Genomic DNA, 17127 nt, shown 5'->3' on the forward strand with positions numbered 1-17127 from the left:
TTTGTGAATTGTGTGCGCAGTAGCCGCACGTGCATCAACAAAGTAGTGCCAAGCGTGCGCCTGTATCATAAGTAAAGGGCCAGCTGGCTTGACCGTTAAGGGTGCTGTAACCCCCGAAAGTACACTCCAGTCCAAACCAAAAAAAAAATTATTTTCTGTGTTTGTGAATTGTGTGCGCAGTAGCCGCACGTGCATCAACAAAGTAGTGCCAAGCGTGCGCCTGTGTCATAAGTAAAGGGCCGGCTGGCTTGACCGTTAAGGGTGCTGTAACCCCCGAAAGTACACTCCAGTCCAAACCAAAAAAAAAATTATTTTCTGTGTTTGTGAATTGTGTGCGCAGTAGCCGCACGTGCATCAACAAAGTAGTGCCAAGCGTGCGCCTGTGTCATAAGTAAAGGGCCGGCTGGCTTGACCGTTAAAGGGTGCTGTAACCCCCAAAGTACACTCCAGTCCAAACCAAAAAAAAAATTATTTTCTGTGTTTGTGAATTGTGTGCGCAGTAGCCGCACGTGCATCAACAAAGTAGTGCCAAGCGTGCGCCTGTGTCATAAGTAAAGGGCCGGCTGGCTTGACCGTTAAAGGGTGCTGTAACCCCCAAAGTACACTCCAGTCCAAACCAAAAAAAAAATTATTTTCTCTGTTTGTGAATTGTGTGCGCAGTAGCCGCACGTGCATCAACAAAGTAGTGCCAAGCGTGCGCCTGTGTCATAAGTAAAGGGCCGGCTGGCTTGACCGTTAAGGGTGCTGTAACCCCCGAAAGTACACTCCAGTCCAAACCAAAAAAAAAATTATTTTCTGTGTTTGTGAATTGTGTGCGCAGTAGCCGCACGTGCATCAACAAAGTAGTGCCAAGCGTGCGCCTGTGTCATAAGTAAAGGGCCAGCTGGCTTGACCGTTAAGGGTTCTGTAACCCCCGAAAGTACACTCCAGTCCAAACCAAAAAAAAATTATTTTTTGTGTTTGTGAATTGTGTGCGCAGTAGCCGCACGTGCATCAACAAAGTAGTGCCAAGCGTGCGCCTGTGTCATAAGTAAAGGGCCGGCTGGCTTGACCGTTAAGGGTGCTGTAACCCCCGAAAGTACACTCCAGTCCAAACCAAACAAAAAAAATATTTTCTGTGTTTGTGAATTGTGTGCGCAGTAGCCGCACGTGCATCAACAAAGTAGTGCCAAGCGTGCGCCTGTGTCATAAGTAAAGGGCCGGCTGGCTTGACCGTTAAAGGGTGCTGTAACCCCCGAAAGTACACTCCAGTCCAAACCAAAAAAAAAATTATTTTCTATGTTTGTGAATTGTGTGCGCAGTAGCCGCACGTGCATCAACAAAGTAGTGCCAAGCGTGCGCCTGTGTCATAAGTAAAGGGCCGGCTGACTTGACCGTTAAAGGGTGCTGTAACCCCTGAAAGTACACTCCAGTCCAAACCAAAAAAAAAATTATTTTCTGTGTTTAGCCGCACGTATATATCAAATCGATATAACATAAATGGAGGACCAAACTTTCTCCGATAAAAATAAAATAGAGAAAGATCAAGAACCACTTCCTCCTAGTGCTGAAGCTGCTGCCACTAGTCATGACATAGACGATAACATGCCATCAACGTCGTCTGCCAAGGCCGATGCCCAATGTCATAGTAGAGGGCACATACATTCCCAAATGGCAAAGTTCAGGAAAATGACCTTGAAAAAGACATTTAAATCAGCTGAAGAGAAACGTAAACTTGCCAATATGCCATTTACGACACGGAGTGGCATGGAACGGCTAAGGTCGATCCCTAGTATGTTCATGACTAGTGGTTCAGCTTCACATGACGATGGAAGCCCTCCTCCCACTAAAAAAATCAAAAGAGTTAAGCTGGCAAAAGCACAGCGAAGAACTGTGCTTTCTAAGAAGATATCACAAATCCCCAAGGAGAGTCCAAGTGTGGTGGTGGTTGCGATGCCTGACCTTCCCAGCACTGGACGGGAAGAGGTGGCTCTTTCCACCATTTGCACGCCCCCTGCAAGTGCTGAAAGGAGCACCCACAGTCCACTTGCTGATATGCAAATTGAAGATGTCACTGTTGAAGTACAACAGTGCTGCCACTAGTCATGACATAGACGATAACATGCCATCAACGTCGTCTGCCAAGGCCGATGCCCAATGTCATAGTAGAGGGCACATACAATCCCAAATGGCAAAGTTCAGGAAAATGACCTTGAAAATGACCTTGAAAGAGGTGGCTCTTTCCACCATTTGCACGCCCCCTGCAAGTGCTGAAAGGAGCACCCACAGTCCACTTGCTGATATGCAAATTGAAGATGTCACTGTTGAAGTACAACAGGATGAGGATACTGGTGTAGCTGGCGCTGAGGAGGAAGTTGGCGAGGAGGATTCTGATGGTGATGTGGTTTGTTTAAATCAGGCTCCGGGGGAGACAGTTGTTGTCCGTGGGATGAAAAAGCCCATCACGGTCATGCCTGGGCAGAAGACCAAACATTCCACCTCTTTGGTCTGGCAATATTTCTATCCAAATCCGGACAACAACTGTCTTGCCATATGTACCATATGTAAAGGTGAAATAAGTAGGGGTAGGGACGTCAACCACCTAGGAACATCCTCCCTTATACGGCACCTGCAGCGCGTTCATAAAAAGTTACTGTCAAGTTCAGAAACTTTGTCTAAGACCGTAAGCAGTCCAGGGACACCTAAATCCCGTTGTCCTGTTGTATCCAAGCGCCTGCAAACCACACCGTCAACTCCCTCCTCGTCAATTTCCTCCTTAGTCAGGATCGGAAGTAGTCCTGCAGGCCATGTCACTGGCATGACTGACTCTCCTATCCGGGATTCCTCTGGAGGATCCTGCATTGCTACGCCTACTGCTGCCGCTGCTGCTGTTGCTGCTGCTGGGAGTCGTTCATCATCCCAGAGAGGAAGTAGGAACACCACTACTTTTACTAAACAATTGACCCTCCAACAGTCCTTAGCGAGGAGGATGAAGTACGACAGCAGTCATCCTGAAGCAAAACGTATAACTGAGGCCTTGACTGCTATGTTGGTGTTAGACGTGCGTCCGGTATCCGCCATTAGTGCAGTGGGATTTAGACAATTGATGGAGGTAGTGTGTCCCCGGTTCCAAATCCCGTCTAGATTCCACTTCACTAGGCAGGCGATACCGAGACTGTACAGAAACGTCAGAAAAAGTGTCCTCAGTGTCCTGAAAAATGCCGTTGTACACAATGTCCACTTAACCACGAACATGTGGACAAGTGGAACAGGGCAGACTAAGGACTATATGACTGTGACAGCCCACTGGGTAGATGTATCACCTTACGCAGCAACAGCAGCAGCGTCACCAGTAGCAGCATCTCAGAAACGCCAGCTCGTTACAAGGCAGGCTACGCTGTGTATCACCGGTTTCAGTAAGAGGCACACCGCCGACAACCTCTTAGAGAAACTGAGGGAAATCATCGCCCAGTGGCTTACCCCACTTAGACTCTCCTGGGGATTTGTGATATCTGACAACGCCACCAATATTGTGCGGGCATTACATCTGGGCAAATTCCAGCACGTCCCATGTTTTGCTCACACAATAAACTTGGTGGTGCAGAATTTTCTGAAAAGCGACAGGGGCGTGCAGGAGACGCTTTGGGTGGCCCGAAAAATTTCTGGCCACTTTCGCCATTCAGCGACTGCGTGCCGAAGACTGGAGCGCCAGCAAACACTCTTGAACCTGCCCCGCCATCACCTGAAGCAAGAGGTTGTGACGCGGTGGAACTCAACCCTCTATATGCTTCAGAGGATGGAGGAGCAGCAAAAGGCCATACAAGCCTATACCTCCACCTATGACATAGGCAAAGGAGGGGGTATGCACCTAACTCAAGCGCAGTGGAGAATGATTTCCGTGTTGTGCAAGGTTCTCCAGCCCTTCGAACTTGCCACACGTGAAGTCAGTTCAGACACAGCCAGCTTGAGTCAGGTCATTCCCCTCATCAGGCTTTTGCAGAAGCAGCTGGAGAAATTGAAGGAGGAGCTAAGACGGAGCGATTCCGCTCGGCATGTGGGACTTGTGGATGAAGCCCTTCATTCACTTTGCCAGGATTCCAGGGTGGTCAATCTGTTGAAATCAGACCACTACATTTTGGCCACCGTGCTTGATCCTAGGTTTAAAGCCTATGTGGTGTCTCTCTTTCCGGCCGACACAAGCCTGCAGAGGTGCAAAGACCTGCTGGTGAACACACTGTCAGCTGAAGCGGAACGTGACACGTCAACGGCTCCTTCTTCATTTTCTCCCGCAACTGGGGCTGCCAGGAAAAAACTTAGGTATCCTAAGCAACCCGCTGGCGGTGATGCAGGGCAGGCAGGACCAAGTTTGGACATCTGGTCCGGACTGAAGGACCTGGCAACAATTTCTGACATGTCTACTGTCACTGCATATGATACTGTCACCATTGACAGAATGGTGGAGGATTACATCGGTGACAGCATCCAAGTAGGCATGTCAGACAGTCCATACCTGTACTGGCAGGAAAAAGAGGTAATTTGGAGGCCCCTGTACAAGCTGGCTCTATTTTACCTGAGTTGCCCCCCCTCCAGTGTGTACTCCGAAAGAGTGTTTAGTGCAGCCGGGAACCTTGTCAGCGAAAGGCGTAGGAGGTTGCTTCCACAGAATGTGGAGAAGATGATGTTCATCAAAATGAATTATCAGCTCTTCCAGGGAGACCAGCCTCCAGAAGGTACAGAGGGACCTGTGGTGGTGGATTCAAGTGGGGACGAGTTAATACTTTGTGAAGAGGGTGAGGAATCGGTGGATGAGGAGGATGAGGATGACATCTTGCCTCCGTAGAGCCAGTTTGTGCAGGGACACATTAATTGCCAGCTTGTTTTGTGGGGGCCCAAACGAACCAATCATTTCAGCCACAGTTGTGTGGCAGACCCTGGCGCTGAAATGATTGATTTCTTAAAGTGTGCATGTCCTGTTTATACAACATAAGGGTGGGTGGGAGGGCCCAAGGACAATTCCATCTTGCACTTCTTTTTTTTCTTTGCATTATGTACAGTTTGGGGCCTAGTTTTTCTAACTGCCATCCTGTCTGCCACTGCAGTGTCACTCCTAGATGGGTCACGTGTTTGTGCCGCCCACTCGTGTCGCTTAGCATAGTCATCCAGCTACCTCGGTGCAACCTTTTGGACATGAAAACACTATTGTGAGGTGTGAGGTGTTCAGAATAGACTGGAAATGAGTGGAAATTAAGGTTATTGAGGTTAATAATAGCATAGGAGCAGAGAAACCAACAAATTCTGTGATTTTAGCTGTTTTTATGCTTTTTTTAAAAAAAATACAGATCCAAAACACAAAACCCAGAACCCAAAACACGGAAGGGTGGTTTTGGCAAAACCAATCCAGATCCAAAACACGAAGAAAGATCCAGATCCAAAACCAAAACACAAAACACGAAAAGTGGCCGGTGCACACCCCTACAAAAAACACAGATAAAACTTTGCTTGGGAATTGATCTCATTACCTCAGTGCTATCAGGATGTAATACTAACCACTATGCCACCATAATAGTGTTACATTCTATAATGCTTTTAGTTGGAATACTTGAATTAAAATCTAAGCAAGGTGGGTACAAACATTAAGAGAATCTGACAACAGAAGCAGGAAATAGGCTAACCAGTAATAGAACACCCAAGTGATATATTAGACAAGCACTTGGAGAAGAACAAGTGCCCAATTACAAGGCCCTAATGATCTCACTTGCATTTGTGTGGGAAATGAGCGGACACGCTGAGAATACATAATAACTATCAACTAGGTATACAGTAATAGGTTTAACAAGCCTGCTATACACCCAGCTATCATATTAGTGACTATCACAGATGTAAAACTAGAGCCCTGTACACACACTGGTCAATGTGTGTATGGAGTGACCTTGTCAGCGACGGACCCAGCGGGGTTATGGGCATCGGCAAGTGCATACACACTTGCCGATGCCGGCAACGATGAACGGGGGGGGGGGGGAGCCGGGCCATGCTGAATTCGACAGCATGGCAACGTTAACGATATCCCCAGATTAAGCTGCATGTACATACAACTGGGGATATCATTTATCACGCATCGTTCAACGTTAATTTCATACACACTGGACGATTTGGACGATATATTGATCAACGTTATCGTTCATATCGTTCATAAAAATCGTCCAGTGTGTATGAGCCTTTAGACACATCATAAATTATAGAAAGTGGGCACTGCAAGAATCAAAAAACCAACAAGTAACAGAGCGCTGTCAATTAGTGCATGTTCAATTGGCTAATTCACATAAAATCATATATAAAATGATAAAAAGCAAATATAGACATATTACACAAGAACAATGGCCCTGATTCAGACCCACTCGCGAGCGGCTGTCCGCTCGCAAGTGGGTCGATGTTCTGCACTGAGCATGCGCACGACGGAGGGAGTTCCGTCGTGCGCATGCGCCAGACGCGACGAGCGAAGGAAAGTCCTTCGCTCGTTGTGTCTGATCAAAGGGGGCGTGCTGTCGATGTTGATTGACAGCACGCCCCCTTTGGTGGGCGTGCCGGGGGCGTGCCTCCCTGACGGGGGCGTTCCCACGGGAACGCCTCCCGTCAGAAGCCGGCCCACTGACATCACTAGTGATGTCAGTGGGAGTGATTTTGGCTCTGATAGAGCCAAAATCACTCCGGGGCTTGCGGTTGAAAACCTCAACCGCAGGCTTCGGCTCGCAGTTTCGATGGTCGCGATGGTCACGACCATCGCGGCCATCAAACTGCACGGTCGTATAGGCTGTGGGTGGTGACCCACAGCTATACGAGCGTCCAGGAGGACGCTCCATTTTTATGGAGGGCGGCCCTCATTCAGAGCGTGCGCTCTGCTCAGAGCGTACGGCTCTGAATGAGGGCCAACGTTCCTATCAAAAGATTATATATATTATTTAAATGCAAAGAGAGAGTTCTTTACTCCAAAGTCATATATTCAATCTGTACAACCTAATTTAATCAGTTCTATAGCAATTTCAACAAAAAAATGGCAATTGAGTTGTTTAATATCCAATCTCCGAACCTATATATAACTTTAGTTTCCAAACATAACTTGTTTCATAACATGATTTGTTAAATCAAAAAACGGAATTCAATCCTTTCAATAAGGTGCACTGTGTATCAAAATAAAAGGAATGGGATTGTATTGCCGGCGGCTGTTTAGCTGCCGGTTCAAATCCCGACAGCGCGAGGCTGGCAGGTGTAAATCCCGACAGCGGAGGTAAGTAAATCTAACCTTTCCCTTTCCCCCCCTAACCCTAACCCTCCCTTAGGGGTGCCTAACCCTAACCTCCCAGCCTAGTGCCTAACCCTAACCTCGCCTTGTTAGTGCCTAAACCTAACCCCCCCTCCCCGCTCCCTAAACCTAAGACTCCCTTCCCTTAGCCTAACTGTAACCCTCCCGGGGGGGTGCCTGACTCTAATGGTGTGTACACACTGGGCGATTAAAGTGGATGACTGAACGATAACAATATCGTTATCGTTCAGTCGTCCACTTTATCGTCCATTTTTAACACAAAAACGATGAACGATAACGATGACGTGCGTTAACATGCAGGCCAACCTGCTGCATGTTAGGGAATGGGGGAAGAGAGCCCGGCACTGAACGATATCGTTAATGATATCGTTCAGCGGGTGTGCTCAATGTCATGAGCGACATTGAGCACACCCTGCCCCCGACACGCTAGACGATATCGCTCAGGGAGCATATCGTCTAGTGTGTACGCTCCTTTGGTCCCACCAGGTGCCCCGAAACCTAACACCTCCCCACCACCCCACGGCTAAGAGGACGGGTGGGCCGGACTTACCTCATTTGGTCCGGCGTCGTCCTGGATTCCGGCATCGGCATTATGATAGGAGCCGGTGTCTCGACGCCTATCATACATCCCCCGCCGGCATTCTGCCATCGGGATTGTGACTGGCGGTCTTGCGGCTGCCGGTCGCATAACTACATCCCCAAATAAAAAACTCGAATGTCAGCTGTCTTGTAACAGTCTCTAATTATCCACAATGTATCATTCTTTGTGCAACCACAATGATCCTTTGCAGGAAAAAATACTTTAAAGGATTAACGATAACGGAATTTAGTCCTTCCAATAAAACACACTGTGTATCAAAAATAGGACATATAACAGCTGCTTGATATGTAGAGTAGAAGTAACAGTCTCCGGTCCCCTGCAATTAGGTACCTTTAGTATGTAGCCACTTATGAACTTTTTCTCAGGAGGGGGGAAGCTTTTAACATAGGTAAGAAGATGTCCGCTATATCCCAGAGCAGCATGTGCAATTCAGCGCCTTTTCCCCTGTGTTTGGGTCCGGGCACTTTTACACTGCTGCCGGATCAAGTGTGTCTCTCATCACCACTCCTTGTGGTTCTCGTGGCTTCAGCGCTGAACTTCTACTGTGACCGGTCTGTTGTCCTCACTACAAGATACAAAGTAACTTCTACGCGTTTCTCCGCCTACTCGCTCAGCGGCTTCCTCAGGAAATAATAGCCATCATTCTTAGTGGGCTTTTTTATATTGTGCACAGATGCCAGCTGTATTAGATTTAGTCAATTAACATTAATCTCTTCTCTTTGTACTACACATTATGCGGCCTCTGCGTACTTTACCAATTGCCATTGCGAATATACATTTTTTTGCCATTACTTAATAAGATGACCTCTAGACTTCTATATGTGCAAACAAATACAGTTATATAATATCAACACCAAGAAATATATGTGAATAAACCTGCGCTCGAAATCCAACTTGGTGAATCAGGATGAATAAAGTATGTTCCCAACACGACCTCTGGATCGTAAAATATAGACATTTATTACACACAAGGAACAGGAACAGGAACAAAAAAATCTTCCAAACACTGGATAAAATAGGATAGGATCCAGACAATCAGGGTCTTCTGCGAGCCACATCTTCCTATGCTGCAGTCATCAGGAGCCTAAAAGCAAGTCCGCAAGACCTTTCTGTGTGGAATAGGGGCAGAACTATGGGAGACAACGGAGGCACCTGCCGCCGGGCTTCAGCTCTGAAGGGGGCACCTCCTCCATTGTCCACAACATATTCACCCCACTTAGGGCTGTAACTATGTACCCGGAGTGTACCGTCACAGCCGCCCAATACATGGCACCTCTTCCCGGTACCTGAGAATACACCATACACTAGTAGAGAGCTCCATGTCAGACCATCAGCTGCTGCTTTCGCTTATCTATAGCCTGTCTGCATGTGAATTGCTACATTACAGTGTCAGTGGCTGTGACGAGGGCACCAAATTATAACTTGCCTCCCAGCGTCTGGGATGAACTTACGCCACTGGTGTGGATCCGTCTGTAGACTATAATGATGGCTTCAATGCGTTTCGAGGGGCCTTCCCCTCTTTGTAGTAAATGTCTATATTTTACGATCCGGACAAGTAGGAATCTATATTTCCGTTGGGAGATTGGACAGAAAAGACACCTTTATGTGAATATGAGAAAGAACATAGATGTAAGTGTAACCCATCATTTGTATGCAAGCTGTTATTCTGTTACCAACGGGATAAAGATACCTTGATGTACACACGAGTAAAGATAGTTATGAAAGTTTTTGCAACTGTCCTGTCTCACAGAGGTCGTGTTGGGAACATATTTTATTCATCCTGATTCACCAAGTTGGATTTCAAGCACTGGTTTATTCGCATATATTTATTGGTGTTGAATTGTTTTGTGTGGTTATCTTTTGGTGTGTCCACTATTTTAAATTTACCAGCTGCCATTCATTATAGCGCAGGTCCATTATGCTATACTTTTTACAGTTATATAATATATTTATTAAAAACAACATATAAGCTAAAATGACTATCACCAAAAAATTATTTTACCATTTAAAAAGAAGAAAAATACTTTCTTAATATAACTTAAACTTTAAACCATATTATTAATTTTTATCATAAATTCCCGATTTTTTTAACGCCGATCCAAGTATCGCCGGGTCCCGTTTTCACTACTTTCAAATTGAATACGGAGATACGCGGGCATGCGCGCAATACTTTAACGCCTACAAAACAGGCGAAGCCAGCGTTAAGTCCCGGCCGCGTTAACTTATCGCGGCTCGGCTCAAACTGAATATTAGTCATATTGGCTAATAAGGTGCCTGTTTTGTTACCCCAGCGGAATTTTTTTTTGTCTAGTGTAGTCCATCATCAACTGGGCCTGTGCTAAAAGAAAGCTATCCACTAGTTTACGGGATTGGATGTATTTAGTATGGGTTGTATCATTGGGATTTGCTATATAATCCCTTAGGCAAGTCTGCATATTTTGGTGCAGTACATTATGTTGGGCATTTATTTCCTTATTACATTTTGCAATGTACAACAAAATGGGTCCCCGCATGACCACCTTAGATGTTTTCCAAAACAAGACAGGGTTGTCCCAATGCTCAAGGTTATCATCTGAAAATTCTGCCCATTTTAAGTTCAGGAACTTTTGAAATTGCTCAGAGTGATAAAGGTATGAGGGGAAGCGCCAAAGGAGGGACTTAAATAAGCAGAAGGAATAATAAGTGTTACAGAGACTGCGGCGTGGTCAGATACTGCTATGTCACCTAAAGAAGCATCTGTAGTATATGAAAGAAGTGTTATAGAGAGTAAAACATAGTTAATATGAGAGTGGGACCCGTGAACCTGAGAGTGAAATGTGTAGGATTTATCGGTGAGATTGAACAATCTCCAAAGATCCACCAGAGAGTGATTTGCCAATAATTGAGAGATATGGTACTACTGGGGTGCCGTGTGGTTCGACAGTATTGGGAACTTATCATTAGAGGGGGTCTGTAACAGTGTTACAATCCCCACCAATTATTAAATGATAGTTCACTCTGCTATGTAAAAGTTGTGATATATTCTGATAGAAGGTCTGTAAGTCGCTGGTAGGCACTTATATGTTAAGCAAAGTGAATTTGGCATCATAAATTTGAACGTCCATTAAAATATATCGACCCTCTGGGTCTGAAATGTTATGTAAAATACTATAAGGGAGGCGCCTGGCAAAAGTAATTGCTACGCCATGAGATCTGGAATGATAAGAGGCAGAGAGGGATTCGCCAATCCAGCCATCATGCAGGGTGGAGTCCTCATTTGCCTTCCAATGAGTCTCCTGTAGATAAACTATATCCGGCCTAAGATTTTTAAGGGATGAGGAGATCCTTTTATGTTTGATCGGGGTGTTCAAACCCCCCCACATTCCAAAATGCGACTTTCATAGAATATGGTGTCTGTGTAAGGGGATGATGTGATATAGGTATTGATGTCATCATCCTATCCCAGTTAACGGCAGTGTAATGTATCTCAAATATAAGGTCGCCCTGTCCCAGCAAGCAGCAGGAGCCCAAAGTATTGCTAACCAACATGGACCCGGGTTCACCCAATTTACCAGCAATGTTATAAAACAAAACCATAACAAATAAGCATGCTCCAATACATTTTTTCCAAACAATTTTCCATCCAAATAAATCCTGAGCCGAGTCCTGGCATGAGGCCCAGGAATCGTCAGAGTCCATACAAAATGTAATAAAATAAAAATATACAAACAAAGCAGTAGTTTGTCGCTTTGTATACATTTATCAATAAACTATAACTGTCAAAATAAATAGAACCAGGAGAGCAGTTATTTTTTTAACTAATTGAGCCATAGAGGCTCATTACTATTTCTAAAAAAATGAGTGTGGGCCTCATTAGGGTTATCAAAAATTTGAGTTTTTCCGTTGTCAGTAACTTTCAATTTAGCTGGATACAGTAAAGCAAACCGCTCATTGTTATCAACCAAATATTTGCAGATTGAGGGAAATTCTTTGCACTTTTAAGCCACTGCCACCGAAAAATCCTGAAAAATAAGAATCCGATGGTCATCTACCATCAATTCCCTTTGACGCTTACAGGCTGTCAGGAGTTTTTCTTTAGCTCGATAGTCCAAAAACTTGGCTATCACTGGGCAGATATTCTATTTTTAAATACTCTTTGGTCAAATTAACCTACGTTATGAAAGAGGATGGGGAAACATTTCATGCCACAGCAGTATCTGTTAGACAACTGTGTAGAGGTTTGTGCACAGCCCAGTTTCACTTTTATGGAGCGTACACACGGTCAGATTTGTCAGACTTGTCAGATTTGTCAGATGAACGACTGAACGATTAAACGATTTGAACGATTTGGACGATTTGACCAAAGTTTTGAACGATTTGAACGATTGAACGATTTTTGACTGCATTAAAATGAATGGAATCGTCCAAGTCTGACTGCAAACCCATCAGATGTCAGATATCGTTATCTGACAAACGGGAACGCGCATCGTTGATCGTCCATCGTTCAGGCATGTCAGATATGAACGATTTTCCTTCAGATATGAACGACTGAACGATTTTTAAATCGTTATCGTCCATATCTGAAGAAAAAATCTGATCGTGTGTATGCACCATAACTCATCTTCATAGTTAATACCCATACATTATATACAGACAGCCTAATGCGGGCTCAACTATTTCTAGTTCAGTGAAACATGGATTTATATAGCAATCAGAGAAGAATCTGCTGCTGAAAGTAGGGATCGGATTCTCATTTACCAAAATACTCACACAAAAAAAAAGAAATCATTTGCAGAGCAATTAGATCTTATGAAAAATATCCTTATAATACGGGTGAGTAAAGATAAGGCACAGAATTATCCCTAAAATGTCTTAGATGGGACAACATTTTACATCTCTATTAAATCATTATGCCATTTTCCTAAGAAAATTATAGTTATTCTCAATTCTCTTTAGATGGTACAGTTTACCAGCTTTTAATGTGGAGTGCTGACACAGTCAGAAAAATATATATAAAACACAATTGAATATACTATAATATTATTTATGCAAATTGATATGTTATTTATTTTTTATCCAAGTTGATGATTTTGAATTCAAGAAAGGCTTCAAAGAGAAATGTAATGCAGTAAACAATCTATAATTATATAATAATAATTATAGTTATTCTCAATTCTCTTTAGACGGTACAGTTTACCAGCTTTTAATGTGGAGTGCTGACACAGTCAGAAGAATATACTTAAAACACAATTACATATACATTAATATTATATATGTAAATTGATATCTGTTATTTATTTATTTATTTTTATCCAAGTTGGTGATTTTGGATACAGGAAAGGCTTCAAAAGAAAAATTTAATGCAGTAAATGATCTATAATTATTTAGGAATGACTTATAATTATATTCCCCCTGTAAACAGAGGAGTGGAAAAAGTTGAGATGAGACTACAACATTATAAAAAACATTTTATTTGTTTTACATAGTTCTGCTTGAAAGTAAGCTCATTATCAGACTATAGAATAGTGTTAAAAATTATAGAGCAACTTTTTTTTTCTTTAATGATTGCAGGGTTGAATTACTGATTTGTACAGAAAATGTGTGAAATACACAACTAAACTAAAGGCAGCTGCGTGCCCCAGCAAGCAAACTGAAGTATACATAAAACAACAGTTTAATAGCTGTTGCAGCTATTATTACTGGTGCCAGCAATCCATGTAACTGGATCAGATTAGCTGAATCACCACTAAACACAAAATAGAAATGGATCTTGTATGACCAAGCATAATGTAACATCATAGTTGTTGGCTTTTCAGAGCTTCAGAGGGAAGCTCAGTGAATTTGGGGCAGGTGTGACTTGTGATATGTCTCTTGGGTAATCAATATCAGGTACTGCTCCTTGGCCCGGGCCCATCTGGATGCGCGTTTCGCCATGTGGTGGCTTGATCATTGTGCTTATGAGCAGTACCTGGTATTGATTACCCAATAAAGTTTATACCATAATGTTCATATTAGAGATGAGTGGTTTGCTTTTGCTGAAAACTGAACACACCCGAACTCTGAGGTTCCAAGTTGAACAAAGTCCTGGCTCGGGTCTACCCATAAGTTAGGATCTCAGATCTAAAAAATGGATGTCAGGTTTTGGATTGCATGTAAATAGGTTCAAATTACATAATTTTAGCAGTTTTTATCAATTTGAAAGAAATCCAATACAAAACCAAAACACTTGAGGGTGAATATACTAAACCAAAACCATAACATTTGAGAATAGTTTTTCCAAAACCAAAATACGGGCGTCAATGCACATTTCTAGTTCATATATACATACTAGTATAGTTACAGGGCAATTTTTCTGGACAAATAGACTCAAGAACTGAGGGTGGAGCTACTGGGGGTGGAGCTATAGAAAAACAATTATATATATGTATATTATTTAGAAAAGAAGGACCTCAAAAGGGACTTTAATATAAAACTTATCTTATGAAAAATACATTTTGGCCCAGGTTAATGAGAGGTTCAGGAACTGAGGGCCTGATTCAGACCCATTGGCAAGGCTGTGTTCGCACGTAGCCTGCCAATGTTTGCAATCGATGCATGCATACAAGACACAGTGCACGTGCGCGAACTAGTCCATGTGACTGGGAAGCGTTTGCAGCCTGTACACAGAAGCACCGCAAACATGAGTGACAGGACGTGCCGTTTGCGGGTGGTGACAGGGGGTGGTCAATGGTAACTGGGGTGTGGTGGTGTGAACCCAGGTGTGTGTCTGTGCATTGGAACTCCATTTTCAGGGGCATGCATAGTTAAGATGCATCATCAGCGTACACGTCACTTTGCTTAACTACACACAGCAGCGCTCGCAGTGCTTGCGGTAGGGTATGGTCAGCCACAAGTGGTGCATATGGGTCTGATGTTACTTGATGTTACCGATTGTTTAATACACTTCCTGGAGATAACGTATGTTACAAAGGGAAAGTGGGCGTCTTGTGACAGGCTGGTGGGTGACTAAATACATACCGCGATCGCACGGCAAGACATAGTGGGCGTGCTAATGTCTTGCTAGCGATCGCAGGATTTACATACTTTGTACAAACGCAGCCTAGCGAACGGGTCTGCATCAGGCCCTGAGTTCCTGCTTGTTCCTGCTGAAAAATAGCACTGCTAATATTTATGCTTTAATATGAGAATACTTCTGGGAGCAATTGTTACTTATTTGCTTTTTTGTCGATACTAATGATAATAATTCTAACCAGGTAATCTTGGATGTTTTTGTGGATTATTAGTCCTAACCATATAAAACCGGAGTGTGTGAATATCATAATTGCCAACTCTCCCTGATTGTAATGGAGACTCCCTGAAATTGTAGCAATCTTCCTAACTCCCTGAAGAGTCTAATAATCTCCCTGATTGCACCTTACTCCCATTATGTAGCTGTTATATAAAAAAACAGAGCTACATACATTCAAATGGGATCATTAGTACAATTTCCCTGCATTGGGTATAAGACACAATGATCCCTATGGCTACATGTATTTTATAGAAAAGTATCAGTGTATTTTCATTAACAAATAGATCTTACTAACTGGTTTGGGGCTCATTTACATTTGGATGTAAGTCAGTATTATGACACGCCTCTTAGATGTAACAGTACACGCCCACTTCACTGCCACGCTTATAGGTGCTGCTTTTACAGTCTCCCTGAAATGTTTTTTTTAAAGTAGGCAAGTATATGACATATGCATAATAACATTGAATACTTCAAACCATTCTATACTAATCCTTTTCGATGCAGGCTGGACTCTCATTGAGGACCTCAGTCAGAGTCGGTCGTTGCGGCTGCACGGTCGTAAGGGAAAAGGGGCCGGATATGCAAATGATGCACTCGCAAGTTGCGTCGCTAAGATGAGATCGTTAGCTGAACGACCGAGGGAAAGAAGCGGTCGTAAGACTAAAACACACCCCCTTCTCGATCACAACACACGTCATGTCTTGGGATATAAGGATTAATCGCGACCATCGGGACCCATCGGAGCTGATCGCAGTGCTTAAGACTGACCATACCCTCTCTTAAGCACTATGATCTAGTCAGTGTAATAACCACCCATGTCACATGTGCCATGACACTACTTTGTTAATTATGCACTCCCATTAAACGCCGTTCGCATAGTCAGGCACGCCTGCGTTCGGATCTCCACGCCCCCATTTTCAAGCACCTTCCCCTGTAACCACCCACAAACAGTTCATTCTGTCACTCAAACTAACAACCTGGCTGTGTTCAAGGGGAGAGAAATTTCTGATCGTAACAGCTAGCTTGCGCACGCGCATTGCGAATTTTACACATGCGCAGTTTAGCGAACATCGGCTGCGTACGACCGAGCGGCCGCAACCACCGACTCTGAATGAGGTCCTGAGATCCTTGATTTGCTTCTCCTATGACTCGTTGATCCCATCAGGGGCTGCAGTCAAGTACTCTCAAATGCATCCATCTCATCTTGTTTTCTGTCAAGGTCGGAAGCCCCACACTCTCTCATTCTGGGCCTGATTCAGCAAGGATAGCAAGTGTTTAGACGCACACAGTCGGATGATTTCCGCGATCTGCGCATTCGTATACATCGCAGTGCGCAGTGTGTACGCAGACCCATCACAGAGTGATTGACAGGAAGTACCATTTGTGGGTGGTGACAGGGGGTGGTCGGGCGAACGCAGGTGTGCCAGTGCGTTAAGACGGGATTGCAGGGGCGTGCATAAATTATCCACTGCGATACCATACGCAGCCAGAGGCCTCATAGCGTGCGCTGAAGTAAGCAGTTCCTGAGTGAGGTATGACCTGCCTTAACTGTGCATATGGGTCCGATGTTACTCGATGTTACAGATTGTTTTGCTATGTTACCAAAGTATTCGGATGTGAGTAAGGGGAAGTGGGTGTCCTCATGATAGGCTGAGATCGCATTGCGAATGCAAACATTTGCATATAGCCGCTGATATTAGCAACTGCATTGCGTGCGTATAAGCCATTTCCCGATCCGTAGACTGCAGTGAACTCGGGCCGCCCACATCTGTGTAGCTCCAAAACCTTCTACTGCTACCCAGCTACTGCTGCCCTTGGGTACCTGTGGCCTATGGAAGAGAGACACCTCTGCCCCAGTATCTAGCAATGCTGTGCTCTGTGTGTAAGTTCCAGTGGTGGCTCCAGAGGTGAGGCTGCAGCGCAGTTCAAAATTCAAATAGGGGAGTCACACTAACTGTCATT

General features: G+C 44.2%; 1 protein-coding gene across 1 annotated transcript in view; it reads left to right on the forward strand.

Moving 5' to 3' along the window:
* LOC148479634 (4-galactosyl-N-acetylglucosaminide 3-alpha-L-fucosyltransferase FUT6-like) overlaps positions 1–17127 on the forward strand; it is a 57419-nt gene that overhangs the window by 35904 nt on the left and 4388 nt on the right. The window lies entirely within an intron of this gene.

The sequence above is a fragment of the Taudactylus pleione genome, unplaced genomic scaffold, assembly GCF_031769625.1.
Source record: "Taudactylus pleione unplaced genomic scaffold, aTauple2 ptg000619l, whole genome shotgun sequence".
NCBI lineage: Eukaryota > Metazoa > Chordata > Amphibia > Anura > Myobatrachidae > Taudactylus > Taudactylus pleione.